The sequence below is a fragment of the Taudactylus pleione genome, unplaced genomic scaffold, assembly GCF_031769625.1.
Source record: "Taudactylus pleione unplaced genomic scaffold, aTauple2 ptg000016l, whole genome shotgun sequence".
NCBI classification, from domain to species: domain Eukaryota; kingdom Metazoa; phylum Chordata; class Amphibia; order Anura; family Myobatrachidae; genus Taudactylus; species Taudactylus pleione.
The window spans coordinates 30,410,072-30,416,071 of NW_028284418.1; the positions used below are offsets into that span (position 1 = coordinate 30,410,072).

The 6,000-nt window shown below is 41.9% G+C and overlaps 1 protein-coding gene across 1 annotated transcript in view; it reads right to left on the minus strand.

Moving 5' to 3' along the window:
* Nucleotides 1-4,954, minus strand: part of MYOZ1 (myozenin 1) — a 28,382-nt gene extending 23,428 nt beyond the window's left edge. Inside the window, exon 1 of the mRNA XM_088473459.1 lies at nucleotides 4,750-4,954. The gene's annotated coding sequence lies outside the window, so the exon portion shown is untranslated. The remainder of the gene's footprint in view (nucleotides 1-4,749) is intronic.
* Between the last annotated feature and the right edge of the window lie 1,046 nt (nucleotides 4,955-6,000).

Consider the following 6,000-nt stretch of genomic DNA (forward strand, 5'->3'; position numbering starts at 1 on the left):
ATTTCACATGATGACATTCTGATGTCAACATGTTGCCTATCAACATTTTAAAATTATGGTGTCAACATCATGAATGTCGACATTGTAAATAGTGACCTAACCACTACATCCCTGTTGACAGTCCTGATTTCAGGGCTCTATTCTTCCTTCCCGATAGGGACAGCTTTGTCCCGATCCAGCTGACAATTGGGGAGGCATGTTCTGTTCTCATCTGCAGAGCACAAATGCCATGTTGTGCACGGCATTGAAAAGTAAGGGATTGGGACAAGGGGTGGTTCAGTGTGTTGGAAGTGTTTGTCTGGCCCCCAATATGAGTGGTCACACCTCTTTTCCCGAATCCTAGTAACCAAAAGTTGAGAAGAATGATATACAGACAGATAGACAGATAGACAGATAGACCAAATCCTGTTATATTTCCGTTCTCCGTTCATTTGGTCTGATGGCTGGATCACTAGACCTGTATTGAATTTGGCAGACTGGATACATTGAATTGAGGCCTACATTTTGCAGCTGTGGATGGGCTTGTGCTACCATCTAAGCATGTCAACATTCATCTATACAGATGAAACTTGTGTTCTCTGTGAAAATTACTCTCACTTAGTCCTTAAATACAGTGAAACGCTGTGACAAAAAAAAGAAAAAGGGGTTCATAATTATTGCTCAAGGCAATATATTTGCTTGTTTTTCATATTTTCACTTTTCTTCGGCTACAATGGCACATCTTAAGAGCAAGATGAGTTCTAATATTTATATTGGATGTAAAAAGTTCCATAAATTCATGCCTTCCTCTTACAGTATGAATAGCAATGTGCAACAGTGCGCATATCTGGTCCTTAGTTCTTCGTAAGGATATTATGCTTCTATAATATCCTTACAAAGAACTAATGATCATATAGGGGTGAGGTTACCAAAATGTTAAAAAATGGCAGACTAGATTAGTACTTAAGTTTCAGTTTGAAATTTAAGCATCCATTTTGGTGTATGCCTCAGGGGCATATCTATAATGTGCAGGGTGTGCGGAGCACATGGGCCCATGGGTGGCCCACACCACACACACTGCACCCATATTATCTAATACTTACCTCTCCGAGATCCCGCGCTGGGTGTCTCAGCGCTGCTGAAAACGCCGGAAAATGACCACCGTGGCCATTTTTATGGCGTTTTATGCATGTGCAGTGAGGAAATCGCCAGGAAAATGGCACCACACCATTTCCCCAGCGATCTGCGCATGCGCAGTAGACTCTGGGCACACTCTACTGCCCAGAGTCTACTGATGCTGCATTGGCCGGCCAGCCGCATCAGTCAGCTGCCAGCTGGCGGGGAGAGAGGAGTGGGCCCCGGACGGGGAATGCACACGGGCCCCCTCCTCTCTTAAGACGCCCCAGTTTGCCTGCCATGATATTCAAAAACAGTTGGACACAATCAAGTTCATCTAGTTCTTTATAACCTTCACCATGTCAGATTAAAGTTAATTTATTTATTTATTTATTACCAGTTATTTATATAACGTACACATATTCCGCAGAGCTTTACAGAGAAGAATTGGCCATTCACATCAGTCCCTGCCCCAGTGGAGCGTACAAGCTATATTCCCTATCACATGCACACAGGGGTGTATCTACGGAACCAAGCGCCCCTGGCAATGTAATGGACTGGCGCCCCCCTCTATGCAGTGCCCCCAGTAGTAACACTCCAGTAGCAATCCCCCTATGATGCATTGCCCCCAGTAGTAGACCCCAGTTGTAGTCCCCCCTATACAGTACCACCAGTAGTGGCAACCCCCCCTAAGTTGCCCCCAGTAGTGGCCACCCCCCTAAATTACCCCCAGTAGTGGCCACCCCTATACAGTGCCCCCAGTAGTGGCCACCCCCCTAAATTGTCCCCAGTAGTGGCCACCCCTATACAGAGCCCCCAGTAGCAGGCACCCCCCATAAAGTGCCCCCAGTAGCGGCCACCCCCTATTTCAGTGCCCCCAGTAGTGGCCACCCCTATAGAGTGCCCCCAGTAGTGGCCACCCCTATACAGAGCCCCCAGTAGCGGGCAGCCCCCCATAAATTGCCTCCAGTAGGAGCCACCCCCTATTTCAGTGCCCCCCCCTACACACACAAAGAAAAAAATATATAACTTACCTGATCCCCGCTCCTGACGCGACCGCCGCTGTCCAGTCAGAGTCCCACCCGCTCTTCTCCTGCATGGGAGAAACGTCATACGTCATGACGTCCCTCCCAGCACACGGTGCTCATTAGTGAGCTCCAGCCGGCTCCCTCTGCGGACAACGCAGCCGCTGGCGGCTGTGTGTTTGTAAACTGTGTAGGGCAGACCGCTCTCACTGCGGTCTGCCTTACACTTGTGGGACCGGGGGACTTGTCCACCCCTTGGCTGTTGGTGGCACTTCCGGATGGTGCCCCCCCCTTTGGTCGGCGCCCCTGGCGAGTGCCATCCTGGCCAATGGGTAGATACGCCCCTGCATGCACACACACTAGGGTTAATTTGTTGGAGCCAATTAACCTACCAGTATATTTTGGGATTGTGGGAGGAAACTGGAATACCTGGAGGGAACCCACGCAATCACAGGGAGAATATACAAACTCCACACAGTTAGGGCCGTAGTGGGAATCAAACCCACGACTTCAGTGCTGTGAGGCAGTAATGCTAACCATTACATCGTCTGTGCTGCCTAGTTCTTTATAACCTTAACCAGGTCAGATTGATAAATACTTGTTTTAATTACTGTACTTTTCATACTTCTTTGGTAAATACATGGATATAATAAGTCATTCTTCATCGGGATCTTATTCTTTGCATACTGTATACTTACATTAGTTCAAGTCGGTGCTGGCATGTTGCTGAATTCCAAAGGGACAGCACCCCTAGTGGCCATATTGCCAAGTAACAATTGCAGATCACTTCTTTATCACTATCAAGCAATAACTGTAGAACAACACATCTTTTACAAACAGCTGTTGGAGTACCTTTGATGTATTTAGCAAAAAGTGAGCTATAAAGCATTTACTTTCTTTAATATAAAGTAACATTTTAGTGTAATGTCCTCTTAATAGCTTTTAATAGCTTGCACACAGATAACTAAAGCTGGCAATATTTCTTGAAGGGGTACTTTAAAATATCTATAAACATCAATAAACTGGGAGTTTATCAGGAGCTATCCTGGAATATATTATAATAATAATGCACTTGTATTTACAATGTATTTATCATTTATTTATAGCACCAGCATATTCAATTGCACTTTACAATTTGGAACAAAGCAATAATAAAATGAGACCGGGGAATAACAGACATAAAGGTAAGAGGGCCCTGCTCGTTATATATGTATATTGCATGCGCTATATTCTTTTTAAACTGTACTTGCTGTAATAAAACTTGTGCAGGTTCCTCAGTAGCCAGCAACACAAAGTTCAAGCCATAAAAACAGAGTGTATTTTTAATCAAAGACCGACGATATAACGTCATTGCTGACACACACGTGGTTTAAAATGTCACCAGAAAGCTCAGCTGGGCTTGTCATGATGTTTGAAATGTTTTATTGTACCGTTAAATCCTGTCAAAGGATGTAAAGTGGCAAAGCAGAATTCTGACAGCCTACACAACACAGTTAAACTCAAAATTGTGAAATGTAAAATGTAACATTTGTAGAATACTGTAGATTAAATGATAAAATGCACAATTTATTGGTAGAAACATAGAATCGGTTATTAGAGTCTTATGTAGAAAGATTTCTGAGACGATAAATGCAACAAGACAGAGTGATAGACTTCAATTAAATAAATGACTAAATCAATTGCTATAAAATGTAATATACTCACAATTTCAGGGGTTTATGTGTCTGTAATAACCCTGATCAAATACAAGAAAGTTTCAGAGACAGGTTGAACAATATTTAAACTAACTACCCTGCCAAGACCTGGGAAGCCAGAAATATTATCCTGCCTAAATATGATCTGTATAGTAATAAAATGCCCATAATAGATGTTACATTGTTTCTAAAGTGACTTTAGAGGATATGACCTATTAGAATAATTGCTTTTACAATTGTGGACACATATTAGAAATTAGTGAATGCTAAATAATTATTTAAAAACTTGTTTAAATAATTTACAAAAATAAATACAAAAAAGTAATAAAAAAAATAAAAATCAGTATATACTGTACCACTTTATTGAAAATAAAAATATGCTTATTGCTACAATGTTTCTAAAATACATACTAAGATTGAACATTTTTATTAGACAGATCGATAATTACCCAGAATAACGTCTTAGAGACACCAAGTACCCAGTTCATTTTAGCCGCATATAAACAGCGTTTCCAGACAAATCACTGTGTAAATCGAAAAGTTTTTGTGGTATAAATATCATGACATTCTTGGCAACAACACAAAACAGCAAAGTACAAAAAGTCAGGTCTCAATCTCAACAGGGCATTAAAAGGTCTACAGAGAATTGAGCCAGCCTAGAGGAAACCTCTCCAGGGGTCTTACGTTACCCAAGGAGCATTTGGCTGCAGTCTATATTCATCCCATACTCCAGCATTTTGCCTTGCAGCCTCAGCAGTATTCCCTTGCACACAGCTTCAGTTTCAGCCCAAGCATTTCAGTACTTTATAAATAAATGTGTTCATTTTCCTATTATAGCATTCTCATATTATAACATAAACGTATTTTTTATACAAACATTTTCACGTAATGTTTTTCCGATTAGCTCACAGCTGCTGTGTTACTATAATTCTTACCTTGGCGTAGGATTTGGGAGGTCAAATTGCAAAGTCAGTTGTATTAATCTTCCTTCTGTAATAATGTATTAATCTATTTGTCCCTCTCTTGGTGGATCTCCTGTCTTGGTTTCTTGGGATCCTGCTTTGCAGGGACCAGCAGCAGAAGGAAGGACGTGTGCACTGGGGTGTCTGCACAGCACAAAGTGCTGATGCAAAGTGCAGTATATTTGACTCTTGGATGTTGCTTGCAATGGCATCCTGAAGTTTATTAATAGTCAAAGGAGTAAGGGGGATCTCAGATGGCAAGAGCACAGAAGAGGAGAGGAAAAATATTGGATCTCAGCAGTCCTGAAGTCCATTAAATCTCAGTTTCTAGAGTGACATGTATATTAAGTCCTATGACATATTCTCTTTTACTACTGAAGAACCGACTTATGATATATTGATTAAATGATCAATGTACAAGTGTGCCTAGTGTACTTATTATATTTACTCAGCCTAATTATAATAGCATGTTTGAGATTATTCACATGACCACTTGTCCCGTTTGCTGAATGTGGGCAGTTGAGTGAAGTAATCTCAATCATTTGCTATCTGTTGTTGTTCATTAAGTCTCGCCTAATTCTTTGTTACTCTTGGCTTCTGAGACATCTGAAGAAGGGCAGTCATGTAAAGCCGTTTGCACCACATTGGTAGAAAAGTGATAATGAGCAGTGGTTAAAAGGGCAATCCGCTAACAATCCTTTCTGTGCCGTTCTCCTATTTCATGTTCGTTAACGGAGCAACATACAGTATATCTGCTTATATCTGACACCTGGGAGTTTTTGTTGAGTACCTGTATAATAAATCATACTTTGTCAGGCTTGGAGGGGCCTGCTGCTTTCTTCTGACACATACATGGACAAGAATATGCTCAGTGCAAAGCACTAACTAATATTGTGTTGATGGTCTATAAAGGTTGTGGATGCATACACAAAGATGTTGGACATGGCATTATTCCAGGTAAAAAAGAATCTGTTGCATCCAAATAAAGAGCGGTGAGAGTTGTAACAGCTTTGTATCGCTAATATAGCATAAAACATGCATGTGTCCTACCACGGTAGAATATTGGAGAACAATGTGCACCTGCCCTGTATCCGATCACAGTGTTCTAGGGGGTTGGGTACGGGATGCTGGCACTCGGGATCATTCAAAATCAGGGTCAGGATACCGACACCTGCAGGTAAGTATCCTAACCCTCCCTCCCCGCAGTCTAAACCTAACCCTCCC